The 13,998-nt window shown below is 37.3% G+C and overlaps 1 pseudogene; it reads left to right on the plus strand.

The window, feature by feature from the left end:
* The first annotated feature begins 3,246 nt into the window (after nucleotides 1-3,246).
* Nucleotides 3,247-7,888, plus strand: LOC108993074 (annotated as a pseudogene).
* The last annotated feature ends 6,110 nt before the right edge of the window (nucleotides 7,889-13,998 follow it).

Here is a 13,998-nt window from a genome sequence, read left to right on the forward strand (position 1 = left end):
GACTTCAACTTTCCAATGTCAAGAACGGGAAATTAAAATCTATTAAAATAAAACCGAGCCAAACGCAATATAGGAGTATCATGTATACGGAAATAGTGCACGAAAACATACCGACTTCGAGCTATATTTTTAATCAGAGTGGTGTTACAGTGCTGCTTGTATCTTCCCGCTGCAAGTGACTGCTTGACGTGTCATGCCACGTGACATGTTACGTCACATAATATTATTAAAAATAAAGGCTGAATGAAATCTTTTGAGATGTATTTTGAACACATTCAGAAATCAGACCCATCGCCTCCCATCACCTTCCCCTCGCCATCTCGTTGCTGAACATCATAAAGCCATCACAAGTGCTTTCCGTCGCCGAAAATCTAGAATGAGATTTAATGTATAAAACAAGGCATAGGGTATCTGGGTTTACCCGTCCCACCAAAAAGTCAGTGGATTTCTCTCCAATCTCCAAAAAGAAGGCATAACCAAAATTTTTGAAGACTAATGTAACTCATGGCAGGGTATATGCTACCAAGTGATTAATCACACGTTTCAGTCATGTGAAAATTCACAAGTTCTCATCGTAAGTTAATCACAAGCTTTAAAAATAGCCCAGGTAAGCCCAAAATTTAAGTAAAATTCAATTTCTATGACTAAAATCAATTCACTAAAAGCAACAAATATTTTGTCGATGAGGTGAGTCCAGGTAAGCTCAAAACCAATTCGCACACAAGGTAAGCTCAACTCCAATTCGCTAACAAGTATCAGAGATGAAGAACTTTCTTCTTTTTACAAAAACACCTATAATTTTTACATTGATGGCAAGTACGTCAAATGAGGGGTGTTAAGGACCCAAATGTGTGTGTGTGATGAAATGTAAAAAGTAGAACATATTTTGATTTTTCGAGAAAATCAGCACCTCCAGAAGGATAAAACCTTTGTAGTGATGAATGATGCCCCACTACAGATTCTTTTGACAATTTAACGAAAAGGTAAAAACAGAAACTAAAGTAAATGACGAATACCTTCATGGGCTGGACAGAATAACAGAAGCAAACTAAACACAACTAAACAAATAACTGAAATAAAAGAGCAAGCCTATAGCAAGCCAGCCCACGATGCCACGATCCACAACTCCAGTCTGGCCCACGATCAATTACTTAGCCCGTAACTCCTTCTCTTCTTCTTGCTTCATATGTTCTTCCTACACGACTCCAAACTATCACAAGCTTTTAACAACATCTTTCCCTCAGAAGACTTTGCCCACAAGGTTGGGAAATTGCCGGCAAAGCTACTCCATGGTGACCCACGACGAGTCCTCTTATGGTGATCCACTCCATTTGATTAAGAGCTCGATTAAAGCACAATTTTTGTGCTTTATCATTTGGCAATCTAACACCCTTTCTAGTTCTATGCGCAGGGATCCATGTGGATCGACAAATGGCAACTCTGGTGTGGGATGAACACTCGAACTAACATGTTTCTTAAGGAGGTAAACATGAAATACGGGATGAATCAAGGAGTCAGGGGCAATTCCAATCTGTAAGCAACTCACCTAATTTTTTCCAAAACCTTGAAGGGTCTGAAAAAACAGGGAGAAAGCTTGGGACTTTGTCGTGTGGCTACACTTTGATGTCGATGCTTCTGTAATTTGAGGTAAACCAGATCAACAATCTCGAACTCTCTTTTAATATGGTGCTTGTCGTATTGTTTCTTCATAGGCTCTTGGGTTGCTTGTAAATTTTTCTTGAGTATTGATATGTTTTGTTCCCTAGACTTTAGTTGAGAATCCACCTCCTGATTTTGAGTAGATCCTGAGACATACTGCACTAGGGTAAGGTGAACCCCATAAAAAGCCTCAAAGGGGGTAACTTTAGTGGAGGAATGGAGGTTGGTGTTGTACCACCATTCCCCCCACAGTAACCAGGTGGACCACTCCTTTGGCCTGCGATGTACGAAGCACCTCAAATACTGTTGTATGCAGCGGTTCACCACCTTGGTCTGACCATCAAATTGTGGATGGTAGGCTGAGGAACATGATAGTTTAGTGCCCTACAGCCTGAACATCTCCTTCTAGAAGAAGCTAGTGAAGATCACATCTCGATCTGAGACTATAGTAGAAGGCATCCAATGCAACGTAAATGTCTGTGAGAAGAACAACTTGGCCAATGTAGAGGCAGTGTAGGGTGTGACAAGGGAAGGAAATCAGCATACTTTGTAAATCTGCCTACTACCACTAGGATTACTAAGAACCCTTTTGATATGGGCAGTGCCTCAATGAAATCCATTGAGATGTCAGTCTAACTTCTGGTAGGAATTTGCAGTGGTTAGAGAAGACCAGAAGGGTGCAAGTTCTCGGATTTGCACCTTTGGCAAGTTGCACACTCCCTTATGTAGGTTTAAAGATCTTTTTTCATTCCAGGCAAAAAAAAATTAGCCTTAGCCTTATGTAAGGATTTTTTATACCCAGCATGTCCTCCATAGGGGTTGTTATGTATATAATGCAACACTTGGGCCTTAAAAGGAGAGTTTTTAGTTAAGTAAATCTTTCCCTTCTTCAAAAGCAACACATTCACCAAGGAAAAACCCCTCTCAGCTAGCTGCCTCTTCTTTAATTTTTTACATAACTCTCGAAACTCCATGTCAAACCTATAGGAGTCCCCTAATTCTTGCAACCATATAGGATCCAGAACTGTAAAGGAATATGTGGATGAATAAAATGGACGAACACGCATGAACATTCAATAACTCAATGAAGAACAATTTCAACACTAAATCAAGAATGCACAAAGATGAAGGAAACTTATCATATATTGAATAAACTAGAATCACACCTATCCACTGATTTCAAGGTGATGAAACAATAATCAAAAGATAGATAAATGGAACAACACCTATTCACGAGTTGCAAGGTGATGATCCTCTCTTTGGGGTTCACGAATGTCACCCAAGTAGCCCAAGTGCAAATGCACCAAAGTATTCACAAGAACAAGCCAAACCGTCCACAATGGGAAAAATGTCAAATGATCAAAAGCTCTAAATCAAGGTGCTAAGGGTCCTATTTATAGAGATTACAAAGTGGAAATCCCCAATAGGTCCATTGGAATATTATTAAATAAAATAAATAAAAATAATAAAATGATAATTCCTTGCATGGCCAAAGTGGCCCATGACATATGTTGGCCCTTGCTGGCCTAGGCTGGCCCATGGCATGGGCCATGGGCGGCTGACAGGTTGGCCAGGCGTGTGGCTGACATGGCCCAGGCATGGCCTAGGCGCTGGCATGGCCCAGGCAGGGGCTTGGGCATTGGGGCTGCACGTTGGGGCTACTGCAAGGGCCTGCTGGCATGGCCTAGGCAAGGCGCGCTGGGCAGGCTGGGCATGCTGGCCTGGTCACTAGCCTCATTGGGCATCCTGGGCATGTTATGGCAGGGCCCAAGGCATGCCCGTGGGCCTTCTATGGGGCTGTCTAGCCTTGTCTCGACACGGCTAGTAGCTTGGCCGTGGGCCACAACACACGGGGTCCTAACAGGTTGGCCTCCTTGAGTGTTGGAACGGGATTCATGGTTGTTCTGAAGTGGGCACGGCTTGGAAGATGACTCCTTTGTGTCTTATGTGGTGTATTTGGATGGAAATAAATGAGCGGTGTTTTAATGATAAAGAGCATTCTCTAGAAAAAATCTGGAACTTTTTTGTACAATCCTTGCTGTCTTGGATTTCAGCTTTGGGAATAACGGATCCTTCGCTCATTATTTTCTGATGTCACTTTCCGTATTCTAGAATGTATCTAGGCATTTTCTTTTGTATACTTCCTGTGTACATGGGCTTTGCCTATACATTCGTTTCTAATAAAATCTCTAATTACTTATAAAAAAAAAAATTCTTCAATAAGTTCTATTCTAAATTTTTAAGGTCCATTTTATCTCTGCTTTGGGAAAGCAAAAAGTGAAAACAGACTTTTCAACGTTATTTCTTTTTAATTATTGTTTTTTTTCTACACATCCTCTCTTTAGCCATGCTTGTCTTATCAAATAGTTTCCTTCCCTTCCTGCCAATAATATATTGTATTCCATGCTTTCCATTCTTTGCAAATATATCAATGTGTAGTGCAAGTTTGATCCTTAAAATAACCAATTGTCCTTCCCTTCCTGATATGCCTGGACTTCATATTGATTTCAAAAAGCCGTTATGTTGAAATTGGTAGGCATGCTGCTCTTATTTTGTTTATGATTTCCGCTAGTATGTGCTCTTATTTTGCTGTTTTTAGCAGAGGAGTTCCCTAGTGATGAAGATGCTGATCCTTTTGTTCCTCTACAAGTTTCTGAAGATATGATTGAAGATGATATCTCATCAAGGTACAGTTCTTATAGCAAATTGAAGTTAATTATTGAAAAATAGTAATGATAATAATAAGAGACCAGTCAACACGATTGCTTGTTAATTTGGTCTGGTAATGGGTTCAATTGGATGGTCAAGTTGAGAGTAATGAATTCTACACTATTGAAAATATCAATTAGAAAGCACATACCATGTTGGAGTTGTAATATCTCAAGCCAGTCAAGTTCTTTTAATCATTTCACTTCTTTGTAAGATATTTTGAAAATTTGAACAACTCTGTGGTATACATAAACACACACACACACACACCTCATGAAATCCAGCACATTAATGGATTCATTCAAGGATCATATTTATCTGAATAGATAAAAACTGAGATTCTTGAAAACACTATTAATGGTGCTAATTCTTTCTAAGGAGAGAGCAAGGCATTCACTATGCCAGCTAGGCAGCTACTGTCTACTAAATCGTATGACATGTGAAAATGCATCCTGTTGAGCACAGTGGTGGGTTGAGATTGCTTTTGACAGGAGGGTTTGGGATTAGAGTTTTGTGCAGCGTAGAAACTATTTTTCTCTCTAATGTATCTTTCTGATGATTTTCTTATATTTTACAAGATTTATATTTGATTTGTTGCCCTATGCTCTTTGAGTGATCATTGTTTCCCAAGTCCTTCGGGACATGCATCATTTTGGTCATGTTGTTTCGTATGCTATTTTGTTCTATTTTGATAGTCATCTATTAGTTGATTCCTCTGAAGCAATCTGGACTGAGATAGATGATGTATTGCAACGCTAACATAACTAAGTTTCCTAATTTCTTTCAATTTTCTGGACATTGCTTTAAATCAATCTCTATATTCTGGTTTACAGAGCTGGAAACATGGTCAGCACAAACTTGGCTGCGAATGTAACTAGTGAGGTCACCTCTTCATCTGGACCGGTGAAACTGGAATACCTGCAACAAATCTTAAGTAGCATTGGTCCTGCAGGTATGAAGCTGTCTCCTTAAAGAATGCTTTATATTTTCTTTGCCATTGATGCTGTAAAGTTTCACTCTTCTGTTATTTAATTGTATATGTTGCAAATAATGCTGGGGATCATGATGGAGGTGATAATTTGAGTTTCTATTTTATGTAGCAATCTCTGGTATCAGCTAGACTGTAAAGAAGCCTGTCAATCAAGCTATTATAGGCAAACTTTTGAAGCTGTACATTATTGACGAGAAAAAAAGAAGAAGAAAAGAACAAAAAATAGAGAAGAGGAAGAAAAATTAATAAAATGTGTTGGTTAGTCTGAGTCAGACGAGAAAGACTTAAGTTGGATAAAAAATTGTAGCATAATGCTTCCACCATAACTTTTTTTCTTCATAATTTATGTGAAGGGTTACTGGGTTAAGCCACTTCTTTGGCCACTTCCCTATCCTGAAAATGCTTTTAGGTCGTACTTTATGATGTGCTTCTTCTGCTCTCTTTACGTCTATGTTAATCCTTGTCCTAGGTCTACCAGATTCCCCTTCTTTGTAGACGTGTGTGAGAAACCTTTAGAGGGAAAACTACCGGTGATGCATATATTGGAATTTAAAGATTTGATGAAACCCTCAGATATTGAGACTATATTAAAATGCTGCCGAGAAGTGTCTTTGTCGCATGCCACAATTACAAAGCATACACTACCACATGGAAATAAAAAGACTTGACAGCTATTGTATATTTCATTAAGCCTATGAAAGATTCACGAGTCTTTGTATAGCTTGCCAATAGAAAAATAAAAGCAGGCCTTATCATCATATTACCATATGCATTTCTTCCTTTCTTCCCTGTTATCTATGACAGATGCTTCTGCATGTGGGATTTAATTCATTGTTTTGAGTGTGTTAAAATGACACTTAAAAAAAGGTGCGTTAAATGGTGATTTATACTGGAAGACCTGGTTGCAGTAGATTCTTAAGAGGCAGGTTGCATGATGTTGGTTGTCCAGGATATGTCTTATTGGCCAGATCTTCTCTATTTGCTGACTTTTTGTTAACTCTCCCGGTAATGTAATTAGTCTTAGGTTAAAATTTATTTGGAAAACCCTACAAGTAGGATTTATGAATGAGTCATGAACATGTTAATTTTATGAAAGGCACATGGTTCATTGGGTTGTTCTCATAACGCATAGATTTTTACTTCCATCAACATTCGTGTTTAATTTTCTCTGTTCTTTTGTGACTAGGCTTTGGATTGAGAGAGATTTTGAAGCCTGATTTGATCATGCCATTGATCAAGACATTGCCATTGGATCAGTGTTTAGCATCATACTTGCCTGAGGTGTATAGTTTTCTGGAGTTAATCCTTTATTCCAGTATTGGTCCATTTTACGAATTTTACTGTTTATATGATTGCAGGGTCATCGGACTCCAGAAGATATATTGGAGTTGCTGTAGAGTCCATCTTTCTGCCAACAAGTGGATTCGTTTACTTATGTGAGGATCTTTAGCCCCACCTAGTTAGTTTTCTATGTTTGCAAGTAGATAACCTTTATTTCATCCAACATTTTTTTTTTGTAGGTACTTCGAACTGGACAGATATATTTGTCTCAGTTTGGTATTGACCCAAGTAAATGTAAGTTGTTAGGTTCCAAAATCTCTTAGCTTTGCTTTTTATTCCCATGTTGACTCTACAAGATCTTGTGTCCATCATGCTTATCATGCTGGTTACTTGTAGAACTTTAGTATACCAGGCAAATCCTTCATTTTTATCACGGGCTTTAGTTTCTTCTATTTTCCACATTGAACCTTAGGGAGGTCAGTGAAGTTTCTAGATGGAGAATTCTGAGGGTAAAGTAAAGTCTGTAGGTTTGGTCCCTATATGTATGTGTTGGTGTATTTGGCTGGAGCGAAATGATAGAAGCTTCGAAAACCAAGAGAGAACAATGGAGGTGTTGAAAGTTTTTTTCTTTAAAACATTGTTTTCTTGGGTGGGGCTATTGTTTGTAATGGACTCAATGTCCATGAATTTCTTCTTTCAGTTGTAAATTATAGCTAGGTATTTCTCCTGTATACTCTGTGTATTTGGGCTTTGCCTATTATTATGAATAAAACTTCTTGATTACTTATAAAAAAAAAAACATGAAGTCTTTAGGTTTGGGTTATATACATGTTTTAGGACTTGGATGTTGAGAAGAGTCTTTGAAACCACGTGATACTCCATGTTTGTTAAAAGACCATCTGTGAATTGAAACATGTAAAGAGCTCAAGCTTTTAATTTTCTGCCTTCAGAACCCATTGCTGGAAAAATATAAAAAGAAAATGGGAAAGAAAATAAGAATAAAAAGATGGTTTTAAAATGACCTCATTTATGAGGGAGATTGCTTAATCATCATTTGATTTATCCACTCATTACGTCATGGTCCGATGACTTTTTTGTCTTTCATCTTCTCTTGCAGACAAGTTCACTGTTTTATCTTTTCTTGAGGCACTTGAAGCTTCTGTTTTTGGAACATCTGAATCTGAGGATGACAAGGATTTAAGACCTCAATCTTGTAGTCGGACTGACCACATGGATGAGTCCCAGTAGTACAGGACTTTTACTCATCTCTGTTCGTTTCCTTTTTCCTTAATTGTTATAGGCAAACATACTCACTCTGTATTTCTCACATACATTTTTCTTAAGGCGAAAAAAAGAGGGTTTAAGGGTTGGGGAAGAAGCAATGAAAGGTCTTTGATTTTAAATTGGATACATGACTCCTATACACAGATATGAAAATATCATATGTTGCATTGAAGTCATTGTACTAAGAACTAGATTTGACTCACCAGCAAAGTTTGTTTTGAAACTGACGGTTGGGCTGCTGATGTGTTCTTTTATGTTTTAGAAACTGAATAGGTTATGTTCATTAAAGCCATCATAATGGTGCCATCACATAGGACCGAGACACGATGCTCTAGGATATATTTGGACAAGTGTCACCATTTTATGGTATATTTTGGACACTTTCTTGCCACCCTAATTTGATAGGAAAAAGGTGGCAGTGTGGCAGCAACATGCTTGTAAAGGATCAATTAGGCTACTTATGCCAATGTTTTGAATATCATAATGGTGACTGTTTCGGTTGAAGTATTGAAATGAGATATTTTTATACTTCTTCCGTTTCGATAGTTTATATATGAATAAATTATAGACCCTTTTAGGATGCTAGCGTGGAGGATGTCGCACAATTCCTATAAAAAAAAGTGAGTAAATATGAGATTCACATGAAGAAAATTAATTTTTTTAATAGTAGATTTTACTATTTTTCAAACGATTATGCGCCTTTTGTGTACTCTATGATTATATGTAACATTACTCATATCTATATATATATTCACTCATCTACGTGATTTGTAATTTGTGATGAGCAAGGCAAAAATAATGTTCTTGTTTTCGTGGATATCAAAGAAAGAACCAATTCCAGTTTTGTTTGAATGGAGAGTCAAAATAGGTGAGATCTACGAATTGATTTGTTAGTTTGTGGCATAATATTTTGGCGAAAAAAGAGAGGTCCTCTGTTGCTTTCAATTGACCAAGCAAATTTCTTTAACAAACACAAACTTCGTTTTTATTTTTTCTTCTACTTTAATGGAAGAAGCCATAAATGGCCACTTTCATGATTAGTATTGGAAAGTGGTGATTGAGATCCTGCATTTCTTATATTGTATGAGATTTTCTAATATTTTTAAGGTGTTCTTATTATAATCTTGATTAGTTTTTTTCAGAGTATGGATCCATATGTGACTTGGTTCAATATAAAAGGTATTAGAAACAATCTTAACTAAAAATGTGAGATAAACTTGTTACCTATAATGGAATTGCTTGATTAGGGTTTCTGAAATTTAAGGGGAGATCATAATATATGGGAATGAGTATATCAGAGTAGTAAATAGGATAAAGAAAAAGAAATTCTTACTCTTACTAATAATTCATATGGGTTCCAAATATAAATTTAACAAGTCATTTTGGAGCATTAAAAAAGTTTTGATAAAATTATTTTCTTGAGTTTTTGAATTAATTGGGACACAAGTCTTTCCCAGGAACTTTTAAGTGCGGCTTTTTATTTTTTATTTAGAATCAAATATTGCTTTATTCAATAGTAAGAAACAGATACAATGAAAGCCATATCCTTACAGACGCTGACATGCCATACAATTACACAACAGAGCATCCCTCCGCATCCACTACTAAACAAGTTAGAATTAAGTCAGGTGGAGTGGACCACCATTGAAGAGTATCACCCACAAAATGTGCATTTTGGGCCAATGTATGTGCTACCTAATTTCCTTGAGGCCAACATGAAACACATCAAAAGACTGGAAATGAGATAATAAGAGTTGAATCTCCCGAATCATAGGGTTGTAGCTAAACTCTTGTTCTTGGGTTGATCGAGTAACTTCAAAAAGAGAATCCCCCTCAAGTATCAAGTGAGAGATCCCCATATGGTGAATAATCTAAAAAGCCCTCAAGGCCACAAGCGCCTCAATATACTCCACCAAATAAATGCCTTCTTCCTTCATTGACATGACAATAATCATGCTGCCATTGTCATCCCGCAATATTGCACCCACCCTAGACTAATGTAGTTGACTAAAGACAGCCCCATCGAAGTTCAATTTCCACTGTCTACATGGCGGAGGCTTCCAACACAAAGTAGATAATTGTTGATTGACTTGCTAACATTGCCGAACCAACACGACTTTCAACATAGGAAAAATAGTTTCCCACAACATAAAAAACAGAAGCTTCACTATTCTGGAAAATTCTTAAATTTCTAAACTTCCAAACAGCCCAAGCAATGATCACAAATCGTGAAAAAATATGGGGACCATGAAGTCCCATCATTGCCCAAACCACATTATCAAATCGAGAATGCAATTCCAACATATTCATATCCCTTTCAAAGTATTTAGCCTAGATTTGAGAAATGTTAGGACATTTACATAATGCATGGAAAATATGTTCGTTAGCTGCATGACAAAAATCGCATATACCATAAGCAAGTATCTTGCGATGAGAAAGTTGGCACTTTGTGGGTAAACCATCATTATAAGTCCTCCATAGAAAACTTTTAACTTTATTTGGTAATTGCAGATGCCAAATATTTTTCCAAAATAATCTATGTGAATCATCATGTAAACTAGTTCCAGCTTCATTCACATATCTTAAATGGAGCACTAAGTGATAAGGTGACTTTACACTGAACATGTCATTATGTATACAACCCCATACTAGCTTATCAACATTCCAATGAGGAAATAAGGGAATATTAAGTATATCTGAGGCCTCAATAGGAAGGAATACCTGATTCACCAAATATGAATTCCATCTACTTGGCTGTGAAGTATCCATTAATTCGTTAACACATGCATCAACATTAAGAACATTGCATCCAGTAATGACTTTCCTATTTGGTGAGTTAGGCAGCCAATTATCTGACCAAATACTCACTTGGTCCCCTTGTGCAATACACCATAGACAGCTAGATTGAAAAACATATTTAGATTCACATATATTGCGCCACACATAGGAAGGGCTAGAGCCCATAATAGATGCTAAAAAATCACAATTCGGGAAATATTTGGCCTTGAAACAACATAAAAAAGAGAATTCTGGTATTATTGCAGCCACCATCCTTACTTGGCTAGAAGTGCCAAGTTAAACGTCTCCAAGTACCGAAATCCCAACCCACCAGGTAATTCTGAGCGGCACATATGCTTCCAGCTCACCCAGTGAACCCTACTTTCAAGATCTCTTTGCCCCTATCAAAACCGTGCAACCAGCCCTTCTAATTCTCAGCACAACCCTCTTGGTAGTTTAAAACAACTCATGGCATAGGTTGGGATGACCTAAACCATAGCCTTAATCAATACCTCACGACCAGCATGCGATAATAACTTCTCCTTCCATCCTTGTAATTTTTCCCAAACCGTGTCTTTCATATCCCGAAAAGTGTGAATTTTCGATTTACCAACAAAAGGAGGTAATCCAAGATACCTATCATGATGATGGATAGAATGAACACCCCATAATTCCTTTATCTGGTTCATTACTTCCACATTCACATTCCGACTAAATAATAATTCAGTTTTCTCCTATTCAATTGTTGGCTTGAGGTAGCCCCATAAGTAGCCAAAATATTCTGAATATGCACATTCTCCAAAACAGAAGCTCGACAAAAGATGAAGCTACCATCAGCAAAAAATAAGTGACTAACCCGTGGAGCTTTATTGCAAACACTAACTCCCTTCACTAGATTTTTTGATTCAACCTTCTGCAGCATTGAAGACAAAGCCTAAACACATATAACAAATAAATAAGGGGAGAGAGGACAACCTTTCTGAAGTCCACGTGTGGGTTGAATCAAATCCGAAGGAACTCCATTTATAAGAACTCTATAAGAAGCAGTGGTGATACACATCATAACCAGCTGAATAAATTTAGTAGCAAAGCTCATTTTTAACAAAAGTTTCTCAAAGAAAATCCACTTAACATGATCATAAGCTTTCCTCATATCTAACTTAATTGACATACATAATTTTTTACTTCTTTTCCTCCGTTGAATCACATCCACCCTCTCATAGGCCACCATAACATTATTCGTAATAAGCCGATTGGGACAAAACACATTGTGATGGCGAGATAACCCTAGGTATAATCAACTTCAACCGACTGGCTAGGACCTTGGCAATAATTTTATAGACCACATTACATAAACTAATGGGTCTATAATCTTTGATGTACTCCGGCTGTCGTTTCTTCAAAATCAACACAAGATATGTGAGATTAAAAATTTAGCAGGCATAACACCTGAATGTAAAACCTGTAACACAACAACAGTAATAGTTTCTCCCACCACATACCAATATTTCTAGAAAAATAACAGAGGCATACCATCCGGGCTTAGTGCTTTCTGTGGTTGCATCTAGAACAATGCATCATTGATCTCAACTTCACTAAAAGGTCGTGTTAGATCTCTATTCATTGAATTTGAGAGACAATGCTGTATAGAGCTTAAGGCAACATCAACATCAGTGGGGTTAGTGGAATTAAATAGAGTAGCAAAATAACCTGCAGTCATAGTATGCAAATCAGATCCTTCATATGATACCTAGCATCATCATCTTTGAGACAGGTGATCAAGTTTTGACGACGCCTCTGAGAAGCCTTAAAATGAAAATATTTCGTGTTTTGCTCCCCAGCTCTCAACCAATTCACTCTAGATCTCTGTCTCCACATCAACTCATCATTTTCTAACAAAAAATTAATATTATTCTTGACGTTACATATAGCTTGAGAAGAAATTAATTGTGTTGGTGTAGCCTGTAATAGCTCTAATTTCTTTTGCTTAACAACTTAATGTTTTCAAACATGTCCAAAATGGGATCGACTCCAAGCACTTAGATTAGACCCACATTGTTTGAGTTTTTCAGCCAGGGACTCCATTTTATACAAATCCCAAGTAGTTTCAATATTTTCTTCACATCCCCTTGTGCCTACCCACATTGCCTCGAATCTAAATAAATGAACATGGTTATCTGCATAATGGCCCGAATCCATTGTATTCAACACCAAACAACTATGATATGAAATAGAAGTAGCAATGTTTTAGATTTTACACACGCGATATGAAACACAAGGGATATTGCTCTAGCCAATCAATATTACTTGTAAACCAATCTAATCTCTCATGTATTAGGTCTCCCTCTTCTCTTAAATTACTCCAGAAAATAAAGGCCAAGCAACATCAATATTCCTTAATTGACAATAATTTAATGCAGAACCAAAATGAAACATCTGCTTAAGTGGCCTTACCCTACAACCTGATTTCTTAGAACGATGTACAATCTCATTAAAGTCACCAAAGCACAGCCACAACTCATCCAATTGGTTTTTCAAATGACGAAGTAAATCCCAGGTTTTATGTCTAAGATGAGTTACATGATGTCCATATATAGCAGATAATCTCCAATTGGTAAAATTTGCAGAATCTGGGACACACATCAAAATGAAACTTTGAGTAAAAACGTAAAGACATGTTTACCTCGCTTCGCCAAAAAAGGTAGAGTCCTCCACTTTGGCAATTACTTGCCACCACAAGAAAGCAAGGAAAACCCAACTGGAACTTGAGCCATTCCATATGGCGAACATGAGAGTGTGTCTCTATGATGAAGACCATGTCAGGATTTTCCCTCTAAAGCAAATCTTGGAGGACACAAACTCCTCGAGGGTTCCCCAGCCCTCGAGAGTTTCAGCTCATGATCTTCATTGCGCCTGGCAAGGCTGAGCCTCAGCCTCCAGTGATAAAACTGGAATCTCCACCATAGCATCATCATCTATTAACTTCAATTTTTTCAACTGGCATGTGTTAATGGGATCTTTCAATGGCTTCTCCTTGTGCTAACGTTTTGTAACACCTCACTCTCAATAAGGTAACTTTTAGAATTTTCAGGAAACTGGTGCGCTATTAAACTTGACTTAGAAACTTTTCTTACTGACGAAGCGCCAGATACGAAAGATCCTATAAATAAATAAATTCAATCTTTATTAAGTACTTAAAATCTAAAAGAGAGTCTGCAGAAATACTTATTTAAAATCAATAAAGTCTTATGTGCTTATCAAAATAACTTATTAAACCAAAATAAAAAAACTAAGCA

This window comes from Juglans regia, chromosome 15, assembly GCF_001411555.2.
Source record: "Juglans regia cultivar Chandler chromosome 15, Walnut 2.0, whole genome shotgun sequence".
Taxonomy (NCBI): domain Eukaryota; kingdom Viridiplantae; phylum Streptophyta; class Magnoliopsida; order Fagales; family Juglandaceae; genus Juglans; species Juglans regia.